At 42.2% G+C, this 13,663-nt stretch overlaps 1 non-coding gene across 1 annotated transcript; it reads left to right on the forward strand.

Moving 5' to 3' along the window:
* The first annotated feature begins 3,662 nt into the window (after window positions 1-3,662).
* On the forward strand, window positions 3,663-3,766 carry LOC148548653 (small nucleolar RNA R71). The gene has a single exon (XR_015898357.1). It is a non-coding gene; the product is annotated as a small nucleolar RNA R71 (small nucleolar RNA).
* The last annotated feature ends 9,897 nt before the right edge of the window (window positions 3,767-13,663 follow it).

Raw genomic sequence — 13,663 nt, forward strand, 5'->3', positions numbered from 1 at the left:
GCGGCTATGAGTTCATGAACCTTGATCTCTCCTCCTTTGAGTATACAGTGCACCATTGTGGCTCTCTTGAGGTTCACCTCCGAGTTGTTCCCTGCTGGGAGGATGGATCTCCTTACAATTTCGAACCACCCCTTTGCTTCCGAAGTGAGGTCTGCTCTCTTGATGAACCTTGGTCTCCTATCCGCATATCTTTCCCAGTCAGCTCCGGGTACACAAATATCTTGCACAATCTGGTCATAATTGGGGCTGTTGTCCATTCTTGAATGATAACTCTCTTCTTCAAACGGTATGGACCGTAGCTTTAATGCCCTCATGACACTCATGGGATTGAAATCCACAATCTTTTCTCTCACAAAGCTTGTATATGACTTATCGGCCTTATCATATCGGACCGCGTTTGCATAAAACTCTCTTATAAGATTTGCATTTACCTTAACAATCGGATCAGTGAGGAGCTCCCATCGCCTCTTTTCTACCTTCATCATGATTTCCGGGCACTCATTCTTTCTGACTTGAAATCCAAGTTCATATATTATTTCTTTATCAACCATCCACCCGTACTGCAATGCATGGTGCAAGCTTATAAATTTCTTTTCATCATACGGGTGTTGCTCCATAGGTTCGTTTTCCTTCCTTCTTTTAGAGCTCGAAGATGCCATGAATGGGAGTTAATGTGTGAAGGTGGTAAGGGTGTGGAGACTTTTGGTTGTTTGGGATTGAGTGCAATGAAGGGAGTGAAGGGGAATGTTTTTAATGTGGTAAGAATGGTTTGGTTCTGAGAGGGGGATGTTAAGCTGGGCGTTTGGAATGTGAAGGGGGTATGGAGGGAGAGCTACTTATATATGGAAGTGATGGGCAAATGAAGGGTTTGGATAGATGATTGAGTGTGAGATGGACGGATGGGGTTCAGCACGGAGAAAGGACAAGGATCATCAACTTTATGAAGGGTGTTGTTCAGTCTTCAAGGGTCTCATCCTTTTCAATGTTGTATGGCAACATTTTCTAATGCGTCCCTCCTTGAGACACGTGTGTAGTACCCTCTTTTTGTGGTGTCTGAACCTTCCTCATTTAATTGTCCAATCAATCCCCTTCAATGCTCCTTTCCCTTTTCCTATAAAATAAAATAAGAAAAATTAATATTATTGAGAAATTTTATGGCTAGAATAATAAAGAAAAATAACTCGATTGTTTATTCATGAACACCAACTAACTAACTAACTGTGTATCCTTATATGCATATTGGTGGCACCTTGGGTGACACCAAACTTAGTTTGTAGCACTGTGATGAAAAAGTTTTGTTCAAGGCTCCAAGACTAGCATGCTCTGAATTGCATTCATGCTTTCTTGGCATGCTTTGAACACCACTTATTCTTCACTATATATTACATAATAAGGATTTCACCAAGTGTTTGTCAAGTTTGGGTTAGAATTCATGAATATTGACTTATTCACTATTTTCTAAAAGCATATAAAACATGGGTTGCCTCCCATGAAGCGCTTCTTTAGCGTCACTAGCTTGACGTTTCTCCTTCATCAGGGAGGTTGATAATGCTTCAAGTCCTCCCCTCTTGCTGTGGACCTATATCCATTGGTTGTATCAATGATCTCTACATGTTCCAAGGAGAGAACTCTGTTGATAGTGAAGACCTTTGGTAACTGAGATGGTACAGTGGGGAGATTAGGGGGGATATCCGGGAAGTAAGCTGAGATTACTTTATCCCCTAGAGAGAAGTCCTCGGTAGGGATCTTCTTGTTCTTCCACATCCTTGGTACCTTCTTCATTGTTCCTTTGTTTGGTGCCTTGCTCTTTGTGGCCTCTTCTTCTAAGGAAATTTTGTTGCTGCCCTCATATGCCTCTGGTGGTTTATGTTCCTCCAGTTTTTCCTTGAGCTGTGACAACTGCTTATTTACTTGTTCATCAACCAAGGGGATCTCCAGATGTGCTTGTTGTCCTTCAGTACTTGTCTCTTCCTTCAGTATCTCACTGTGATCCTTCCTTGGTTCCTTGTTCTCTTGATCTGTTTCTTATGAGTGTTTGAAAATAGTGAAGGTGAGCTATTCATCATGGATCCTTAAGATTAGCTCCCCTCGCTCCACATCTATGAGTGCTCTGGCTGTCGCTAGGAATGGTCTTCCCAATATGATTGGGTGAGTATGACTCTCTTCCATGTACAATATGACAAAGTATGTTGGGAGGAAGTATTTCCCAACCTTTATCAACACATTTTCCACCACTCCTATTGCTTGTTTTTGAGTTTTATCAGCTAGCCTGATGACTACATCTGTGGGCATTATCTCATTGATCTGCAGCCTCTTCATAAGGGATAAAGGCATTAAGTTGATGCTTGCTCCCAAATTGTAGAGTGCTTTATCAAACATTGTTTCTCCTATGGCACAGGGGATGTGAAAACTCCCTGGGTCCTTTCTTTTTGTAGGTAACTCTGGTTGAATGAGGGCACTGCACTCCTTGTTCATCACTATAGTTTGGCCTCCCTTGAGTGAGCTTTTCTTGGGAAGCAGTTCCTTCATATACTTGATGTATGCAGGCATTTGTTGGATGATCTTGATGAATGGTATGTTTACATGCAGAGATGCAAACAAGTCTAGAAATCTTGAGTATATTCTCTTCTCCACAGTACCATTGAATAGTTGGGGAAAGGGTGCAAAGAGTCTCAGCAACTCCTGTTGTGAGATTTTTGGTTCTTGGTGGTCTTTTTCCTTCTTCTCTGCTGAGGTATCTCCAGGTTGTTCTGGCAGCCTGTTTGGCTTATCCCCAGTCTCCTTATCACTTGTAGTGACCATCTTGCAATCTTCCCATCTTACTTTCTTTGTTTCTCCTCTCGGATTTTTCTCTGTCACTTGGGAATCCATCTGTAGGTTTGGGAATCTGCTCAGAGAGATACCCCACTTGAGATTCCAACCTCTTGATGGTGTCTCCTTGGTTCTTAAAATTGGCTCGCACTTCCTCCTTGAACACCTTGTTGTCTTGAATCTCTTTGCATATGCCTTCAAGTAAGTTCTCAATCCTTGAGAGTCTGTCATCAGGTGATGGTGAGTTGAGATTGGATGGATGAGAAAGGTTAGTTTGGCCTTGGTAGAAGTGTTGAGAGGGGTGGTTATGTAGGTGCTGATACGGTCTAGGTGTGGCATGTTGGTGAGCTAAGTTGTTGGGATTTGGACGTCTTTGATCTAGGCCTTGGTCTTGTTGATTTCTCCACCCAAAGTTTGGGTGGTTCCTCCATCCAGGGTTGTAGGTTTTGGAGTATGGATCATGGTTTTGCCTAGGTAAATTCCCAATGTAGTTGGCTTGTTCCTGACTACCCTCTGCTTCTTCATTCACTTCTTCTTGGGTTGCTGATGAGGTGGTGATTGCTGCTACTTGGTTCCTCTCCATCTTCTTGGTGAGGTCAGCCAACTGCTTTGTTATGAGCTTATTTTGGGCCAGCAGTACATCCATATTGTTTAGCTCCGTCACTCCTCTAGTGTTCCCTCTTTCGGAGGCATAGAAGTAGTCATTCTCTGCTACAGTTTTAATGACATCTATGGCTTCTTCAATGGTCTTCTTCTTGTTCAAAGATCCTCCGGATGAATGGTCTACTGCCTTCTTTGATTCATATGACAGGCCTTCATAGAAAATGTGCAGCTGCACCCATTCGTTGCACATGTCTGGTGGACACCTCCTTGTCAGATCCTTGAACCTCTCCCATGCTTCATATAGAGTCTCACCATCCTGCTGCCTGAATGTTTGCACCTCAGCTCTCAGCCTGTTAATCCGTTGAGGAGGATAGAATCTTGCTAAGAATTTGTTCACCACATCTTCCCAGGTTGCCAAACTCTCCTTTGGGAAGGACTCCAGCCATTTAGATGCTTTGTCCTTGAGTGAGAAAGGGAACAGAAGTAGTCTATAGGTGTCAGGATGAACACCATTAGACTTCACAGTGTCACATATCCTCAGGAAGGTGGTTAGATGTTGATTGGGGTCTTCTTGGACACTCCCTCCGAATGAACAGTTGTTCTGAACAAGGGTGATGAGCTGTGGCTTTAGTTCAAAGTTGTTGGCATGTATGGTTGGCCTTTGGATGCTACTCCCACAGTTTCCTGGGTTTGGGTTGATGTAAGAACCCAGAACTCTTCTCTCATGCCCAGCATGATTTGCTAGATCTTCTATGCCATGGTTGTGAGCCTCTTCTTCATGAATGTTCTCCATATTCTCCTCCATGTCTAGTTCAAAGTACTCTTCCTCTTCCTCAGCACCAACTACTTTCTTTCCTCTTGCTTCCCTCCTTAATCTAAGGAAGGTCCTCTCAGGTTCAGAATCAAAGGAAGTTGAAGCCCCGCTCCTCCCTGTCATACAACCAATAAGGCACAAGCAAGGAAATAGATCCAGAAACTATTCTAAAAAAAATGCTGTTAGTGTGAGTGATGCAATATATCAAACAGTTAGTGGGTGAGTGAAACAAAGTGTAAACAACTGGAATAAAGGGGTTAAAGGGATGGGAATAAAAACAACTGAAACCGAAAGTAAATTGCTCAAACAGAAATTTAAATCAACAGAATAAAAAATTGCTCAATCTAGTGATCCTCCAACTTAATCATTGTTGATACAAAATCAATCCCCGGCAACGGCGCCATAAACTTGATACGCACAAAACTTGTCTCTCAACAAATTTTCTTCGGCAAATGTACCAAATTTGTCGTCAAGTAAAAACTCACAATAGAGTGAGGTCGAATCCCACAGAGATTGATTGATCAAGCAACTTTAATTAGAGGAATGTTCTAGTTGAGCGAACCAGAACTTGATTTGAGATTTACAGAAAATTAAATAGCGGGAAAGTAAATAGCAGAAACAGTAAATGCTAGAAATAAAGAGCTGAATGTAAATGCGGAAAGTAAATTGCAGAATCTTAAATGGGAATGGGGTAATTGCTCATAAAACTAAATGGCAGAAATTAAAGAGAATAGGTAAGATCATAAATTGGGAGTTCATTGGGCTCAGGAGATGTTGCATTCTCCGGATCAAGTTCATTTTCATCTCTTCCTTAATCAATGCATTCATTGATCTCCTTGGCAATCTTAAGTGATCGAATTCCAATTTCTTGGTAATTCAATCTCTCAAATCTTGATCAATAGCCAATTCCTTGGTCAATTGCTCATGAGAAGAGATGAAGTATGGTCACTGATTATACCACATGCATTTCCCAAATCAAGTGTTGGTAGGATTATAGTCACATATCCATCCAAACCCAATTTGGTCCAGCATGAGAAAGCATTTCTAGCATGATCTCTTCATTCCTCTTTCAAGGTTCAGAAGAGATCCAAGTATGAATAGCATATTTTCCAAAGATAACTACCCAATTGGATGAAGATCGAAAGCTTTCTAGTAAAATCAAGAGAAAAGATAGAAGAAGGAGAATGAAAACTATTATTGATCCATCAAATTACAACAGAGCTCCCTAACCCAATGAAAGGGGTTTAGTTGTTCATAGCTCTGGAAAATGAAAACAAAGATGGAGAATACATGATGAAAGTAAAACTAGAAGTGCAGAGAAAGTAAAATACAGAGAGTAGTTCTATGCCAAAGGCCCCCTAAAGTTTCCAACTCCTCAACTAATTCAAAGCAACTCCTATATATACTACTCTTCTCATCTTCTAGTTGGCTTCTTCAAGTCTTGGGTATGGGCCTCTGAATCTTGAGTTTGAAGCAGTTATCCTTTTCATTAGGCTTAGCTTTGCTTGCAGAGAGAAAAGGTGAAGTAGACAGGGACTTTGACTCAGGACGTTAGTGGTGTCAACGTTAAGTGAAAGTGTGGGTTCGAGAACATTAGTGACAATCACCTTTTTCACTAACGTTCCTAACCCAAATATGATCACGTTGACTTCAACGTTAGTGGAACTAACGTGACCACTAACTTTGCCTCTTGGTCCTTCCCACACGTTATTGGGACTTACCTTTCCCAATAACGTGGAGAGTCCTCCCCTGTCCCTACGTTAGAGTCCACGTTAACTAGTTTAACGTGGCTTCTAACGTAGCAGTGCCAATTCTTCGAGAACGTTAGTGGCACTTACCTTTGTCACTAACGTTCCAATGTGCCCCTCTTTCCCACGTTAGAGTCCATGTTAACTAAGTTAACGTGGCTTCTAATGTAGTCATGCTAGCCATCTCCAACGTTAGTGACAAAGGTGAGTGTCACTAACGTTGGCTCATCATCTCTTTATCCACATTAGCTTCCACGTTAACTAAGTTAACGTGGGAGTTAACGTTGCTCATGGTGGCTCTTGGTGGTTCACCCCAACGTTAGTGACAAAGGTAAGTGTCACTAACGTTGGCTATCAATTGCTCTCTCCACGTTAGCTTCCACGTTAACTAAGATAACGGGGGAGTTAACGTGGCTTTTGGAGGCTTGGCCAACGTTAGTGACAAAGGTGAATGTCACTAACGTTGGCTTCTCTTTTGCTTCTTAACGTTAGAGTCCACGTTAACTTAATGGCAACTAACGTGGCCAATTATGAGCTTGGTCCAACGTTAGTGACAAAAGAGAGTGTTACTAATGTTGGCCTTGTTGTCTTCTTCCACGTTAGAGTTCACGTTAACTTAGTTAACGTGACTCTTAACTTGGGCTTATGATAGCTTCGAGGGAGTTATTGACGATTACCTTTCTCATTAACTTTGCAAGTTAGCACCCATTCCACGTTAGAGGTCACGTTAGTGGGACTAACGTGACTGCTAACGTGGTTCTTCTTTGCTTCCTTTGTCCTGAAATCAAGCAACAAAGTGCATCAAAGTTCTAGTCCAAGTCATGAGTCATGCATCCTCTAATTTGTCATATAATTCATGCAAAATTCTCATGATATCATGTAAAGTGCACAATGTATGCTTGAATCAAGATGTAAGTGAATATCTACCCAAAACTAGCTTATTTTCTAAGAAAATGCATTAAACTAACATAAAAACAGTAAAGAAAAGGTCAGTGAAACTGGCCAAAATACCCTGGCATCAGAAACTCGCGTGACACTTGAAGCAAACGCCACAAAAACACACTGGCGTGGCACGCCAGTACTAAAGTCCAGAGAAAAGATTCAAAGCATACATATGGGCGTGGCACGCCAGAGACTGGGCATGGCATGCTGATACAAAATTCCAGAGAGCCACAATGGAGGACACAAAAGGGGCGTGGCATGCCTGACTCATCAACCACTATGGGCGTGCCACTTGAGCAAAGGGGCGTGGCACGCCAACTCTCCATCCCAAGAAGAATCTTCACTATGGCGTGCCACTTGGTATCGAAGGCATGGCACGCCAGCCCAAAGAAGTCACTTGGGCGTGCCACTTGAGAACCCAGGCGTGGCACGCCAAGCTTGAAGAGTTCACAAATCTATGGGCGTGCCACTTGAGCAGTATGGCATGGCACGCTGGTACAACAATCCAGAGAAGGGGCTGAAGGCAATTGAAGACTGGGCGTGCCACTTGAGCAACCAGGCGTGTCACGCCAATGCACAAAGGACCAAAAGCAAGGATTGGGCGTGCCACTTGGTATCGAAGGCATGGCACGCCAACCTTAGCAAGTCACTATGGCGTGCCACTTGAAGACTGAGGCGTGGCACGCCAACTACTGGAACCAAGACAAGATCATGGGCATGGCACGCCAGCCTTTAGGCATGGCACGCTGGTATAAGTTTCTAGAGAGGGTGAAGGAGGCCAATTACATGGGGCGTGCCACTTGGTATCGAAGGCGTGGCACGCCACTCACCATTCTTCACTTAGGCGTGCCACTTGAGTAGCCAGGCGTGGCACGCCAGTGTCATTCAGAAGAAAAGCATTGGGGCGTGCCACTTGAGTTCGTGGCATGGCACGTCGAACAGAGCAACCGCTCACTCACAAGAGGAGCGTGGCACGCCAGACCCTGGGCGTGCCACGCCAGTTTAACTTTCCGGAGAAGCCTAGCCAAGCATAAAACAAGGGCGTGGCATGCCAGACCTTGGGTGTTGCACGACAATACAAGTTTTCAGAGGCAAAGAGAAGTGAGAAAGGCAAGGGGCGTGCCACTTGAGTTCGAAGGCGTGGCACACCAACACAAGAAATCCACTTTGGCGTGCCACTTGAGCTCGAAGGCGTGGCACGCCAAGGTTGAAAGAGGGATGAGCGTGCCACTTGAAGGATTGGGCGTGGCATGCCAAGCTGGAAATGAAGAGCACGTGACATGCCAGAGGCACGCCAGCCACACGCCAGCTGAGAAGTCATGCTTATTGAGTGTTTTCTTTTCCCTCCAAAATGTAATTTTCCTTTTTCACTTTTTTAATTCTTTTATTTTACTAGGAGTAGTATAAATACCCCTAAGGAGTACTGAAGAAGGGGTTAAGCAGTCAGTTTTAGATCCACTTTTACACTTCACTTTTGAGTACCTTTTGAGCTATGAGTAGCGAATTTCCCTCTCATTGAGAGAGGGAACTCTGTTGTACTTGATGGATGAATGATAGTGAAATCCTTCTTCTCTTCATATTCTCTTTGATTTGCTAGAAGGAATTTCGTTCTTAATGCTTAGTGTTCAATTATCTTGGGAAAGAGATTGAATGCAATTGGGTTTCATGGGAACCTTGGGAAAGGAAACATGAAACCATGCTTGAAATCTCTTCTCACACTAGAGTAGAATATGGGTTTTGGTGTTTGGATATGTGACATATAATCCTCCATCTACTTGGACCTATGATGGTGTGTGGTATAATCAGGGATCAAGCATATCTCTCTTCATGAGCAATTAGACCAAAGAATTAGCTATTGATCAAGATCTGAGAGATTGAGTCACCAAGGGATTGGGGCTCAATCAATCATGATTGCCAAAAGGCCAATGAGTTGCATGATTGAAGAGGATATAAGCTAGATTTGATCCAAAGAGACAACATCTCCCAATCTCAATGAATTTCCCCATTCTTATTTATCCATTTCTTTATAGCTTAATTTTACATTCAGCAATTCCCCATTCCCATTTACATTCAAGTCATTTATGATTCTGTACTTTACTTTCTGCCATTTATATTTCTGCACTTTATTGCTTTCCTTTATATTCTAGTCATTTACATTTATGTCATTTACAATTCTGCACTCTACAATCCTATTGATCCGCTTGACTAATTCATCAATCGATTAAAATTGCTCGAATTTGCCAATCTCTGTGGATACGATCCCACTCCACTGTGGGTTATTACTTGACGATAATTTTGGTGTGCTTGCCAAAAGGACTAATTCACTAATTTTGAATGGGGTGTGAATTTCGGTCATCAAGTTTTATGGCGCCGTTGCCGGGGATTGGCTTAAATTTGAGAGTGATTAAATCAATTGGAGAGCTAGATTAAGCAATTTAAATTCCTTGTTATTTTATCTTTTTTTAGCATTTTTTTATTTTTCTTTGAGTTCTATCTCTTTCTTCTTTGATTATTTTTATCATTCGTATTTTCACTCTTCTAACTGTTTGATTAATTGCACCACTCACACTAACATTCACTCTAACAAGAGTAACTTCCTTATTCAATTTTTTTTCTTTCTTCTCTTGTTTTGCCTTCCTGGTTGTATGACAGGTAGAAGAAGCGGGGCTTCTTCTTCCTTTGATTCTGAACCTGAGAGGACCTTCCTTAGATTAAGGAGGGAAGCAAGAGGGAAAAGAGTTTTTGGTGCTGAGAAAGAGGAAGAGTATTTTGAAACAAATATGGAGGAGAACATGGAGAACCATCATGAAGAAGAAGCTCACAACCATGCCAGAGAAGGCTCAGTAAATCATGATGGGCAAGAGAGGAGAGTCTTAAGCTCCTACATCAACCCAAATCCAGGAAATTGTGGCAGCAGCATCTTAAAGCCAACAATTCATATCGAACCATTGACAAAGTAACTAAACGTGCCAATGGAAGAGATCTCTTTTTTCTATCTTTTTCTGATGATATCGTCTTTGTTTATGCGATATTGCTTGGAAGTGATAACTAGAATTCTGGATTGCCCCTTGTTAGTGCTCCACCAGGGCTTTCTAAGAGAAGAGGGCATGCACCCTCTCTCTGTCTTTCTTTGTTTTTATTTTCTAACTAATATGTTGTCCCAAAGCCTTCCATTTGCCTTTCCCTGTAGGAATTCCTTTTTCATTCGTTCTTCTGTTGAATGTAGTCCAATTTTGAACTAAAACCTCAGCTCATCACACTCGTTCAGAACAATTTCTCATATGGAGGAAGTGCCCAAGAAGACCCTAATCAACATCTCAGCACATTCTTGAGGATATGTGATAATGTAAAGTCCAACGGGGTACACCCCGACATCTACAAACTACTCTTGTTCCCTTTCTCACTCAGAGATAAGGCAGCAAAATGGTTGGAATCATTCCCCAAGGATAGCCTAACTACATGGGAGGAGGTTGTGAACAGATTTCTTGCAAGATTTTACCCTCCATAAAGAATCAATAGCCTGAGAGCTGAGGTACAAACTTTCAGACAATAAGATGGAGAAACACTCTATGAGGCCTGGGAGAGATTCAAAGATCTGACAAGAAGATGCCCACTAGAAATGTTTAATGAATGGGTACAACTACACATCTTTTATGAGGGACTATCCTATGAAGCAAAGAAGGCTGTGGATCATTCTTCAGGAGGCTCACTCAACAAGAAGCAAACCATTGAAGAGGCCATAGATGTCATTGAAACTGTAGCTAAAAATGAGTATTTCTATGCTTCAGAAAGGACTCAGAAAAAGGGAGTGCTAGAGCTCAACACTGTAGACGCTTTGTTAGCTCAGAACAAAGCAATTGCAGCTCAAATAGCAGCTCTAACAAAAAGGATGGAGGCTAACCAAGCCTCAGTTATTTAGGACCAAACTCCCCAATAAGAAGGGAATGCACCAGGATCTGAAGGTGACTGGGAACAAGAAAATTATGTGAACAATTCATCCAGACCACCATATGACCCACACTCTAAGACATACAACCCAGGTTGGAAGAATCACCCAAACTTTGGGTGGGAAAATCAACAAAACCACAACCAGGACCACAACAAGCCTTATTCATCAAATCAACATTTCAACCACAACCCCAACCATCAAACAGGGAACCATAGACCCTACCATAACTCACAAAACACATCATACCATAGTAACCAGCTCACACACAACAACCTCAACCAAGATGCACCATTCTCAACTATGCAACCATGTGAAATCAAGAGCAACTTTGAGAAGATGGAAGCTGCAATAGCACAACTCTCCTCACAAATTACAGGAGCAGTCTCCACCCTCATGGACAGACAAGCACAAACTGACAGAAGGATAGATGCTAATCAAGAGGAATACAGGTTAAATCTGAAAAATCAAGGCGCAGCAATCTCAAAGTTGGAAGCACAAGTGGGAATTTTATCCAAGAAAATCCCACTTTCCACACAAACATTTCCTAGTGATACTATGGCCAACTCAAGAGAGGAATGCAAATCCATTACTCTAAGAAGTGGGAAGGTTATAGAAGAAGGAACCCCAAGCAAAGACAAGCATGAAGAAGTTACAGCAAAGCATGGGAACAAGGATGAAGAAGAAATCCCTGCTCCACCTCAACCAAAACCAGTCTTGAAGCCTTATGTGCCAAAGGCACTATACCCACAAAGACTGGGAAAAGATGGGAAGGATGGCTAGTTTTCTAAGTTCCTAGAGATCTTCAAGAGGCTCCAAATCAACATACCATTTGCTGAGGCATTAGAACAAATACCACTCTATGCTAAATTTTTGAAGGAGCTTATAACCAAAAAGAGGAACTGGGAAACAAAAGAAACCATAATATTGACTGAAGAATGCAGCGTCATCATACAGAAGAAGCTGCATCAAAAGCTGAAGGACCCAGGGAGTTTCCAAATTCCCTGCATCATAGGAGACATCACCATTGAGAAGGCTTTGTGTGATTTGGGAGCTAGCATAAATCTTATGTCCATGACCATGATGAGAAGGATGAAGATTGAGGAAGCCAAGCCAAAAAGAATGGCACTCCAATTGGCTGATAGAACATTTAAGTTTCCACATGGAGTGGTGGATGACTTGCTAGTGAAAGTAGGAGAGTTCATCTTTCCTGCTGATTTCGTTGTGCTGGACATGGAAGAAGAGGTCAACACCTCAATTATCCTAGGAAGACCATTCCTAGCTACTGCTGGAGCCATCACCGATGTGCAAAAAGGGGAACTAGTCTTGAGGTTGCATGAAGAGAAAATGGTCTTCAATGTCTTCAAAGCAATGAGTTACCCCAAGGAATCCATAGGAGAATGCATGCTGGAAGACACCATGGAATAAATAGTTCAAGAAGTCTTGGAAGAAGAACAATGTGGAGAAACCACTGAGCTGGAACAAGCACCAGATGGAGAATCACCACAAGCAACCATGAGAAACTCAATCATGCCAACCATTACAAGCAACAAAGATGCAGAGCCACCAAAACTAGAACTGAAAACACTACCACCCAGCTTGAAGTATGCATATCTGGATGCTAACAACACCCAACTAGTGATCATAAATTCAAGTCTGAGTAAGGAAGAAGAAGAGGAGCTCATCCAAGTACTGAGACAACACAAGGATGCCATTGGCTGGACACTTGCAGATTTAAAAGGGATCAGTCCTTCAATGTGTATACATAAGATCTTGCTTGAAGAAGATGCCAAACCTTCAAGACAACAACAAAGGAGGCTGAACCAAACTATGAATGAAGTGGTTCAAAAAGAAGTGTTGAAACTATGGCAAGCAGGGGTGATATACCCTATCTCAGACAGTCCTTGGGTAAGTCCGGTGCAAGTAGTCCCTAAGAAGGGAGGGATCACTGTTGTAGCAAATGAGAAGAATGAATTGATACCTACAAGGACAGTGACCGAATGGCGTATGTGCATTGACTACCGGAAACTTAATGAAGCCACCCGGAAGGACCACTTTCCCTTACCTTTCATGGACCAGATGCTTGAAAGATTGGCAGGACATGAGTACTATTGCTTCCTAGATGGGTATTTGGGCTACAACCAAATTGTTGTAGACCCCAAGGACCAGGAAAAAACTTCATTTACTTGTCCATATGGTGTTTTTGCCTATAGGAGAATGCCCTTTGGATTGTGCAATGCACTTGCAACATTCCAAAGGTGCATGCTCTCCATTTTTTCAGACATGATTGAGAAGTTCATAGAAGTATTCATGGATGACTTCTCTGTATTTGGGAACTCATATTCAGATTGCCTATACCATCTTGCTCTTGTGATAAAAAGGTGTGAAGAAACCAACCTAGTTTTAAACTTGGAGAAGTGCCATTTTATGGTGACTGAAGGGGTGGTTCTTGGTCACAAGATTTCAAAAGATGGTATAGAAGTGGACAAGGCAAAAGTGGAAGTAATTGAAAAATTACCTCCACCTTGCAATGTCAAAGCAATCAGAAGCTTTTTGGGACACGCTGGGTTCTATAGGAGATTTATCAAAGATTTTTCAAAAATTGCAAAACCCCTTAGCAACCTACTTGTCTCAAATACTCCCTTTGTTTTTGATAGAGAGTGCATGATAGCCTTTGATGAACTTAAGAAGAAACTCTCCTCTGCACCTATTATAGCACCACCAACCTGGGATCTTCCCTTTGAACTAATGTGTGATGCATCTGATTTTGCTGTTGGTGCTGTTCTAGGACAGAGGAAA

The sequence above is a fragment of the Arachis ipaensis genome, chromosome B8 (assembly GCF_059453495.1).
Source record: "Arachis ipaensis isolate K30076 ecotype BB chromosome B8, ASM5945349v1, whole genome shotgun sequence".
NCBI lineage: Eukaryota > Viridiplantae > Streptophyta > Magnoliopsida > Fabales > Fabaceae > Arachis > Arachis ipaensis.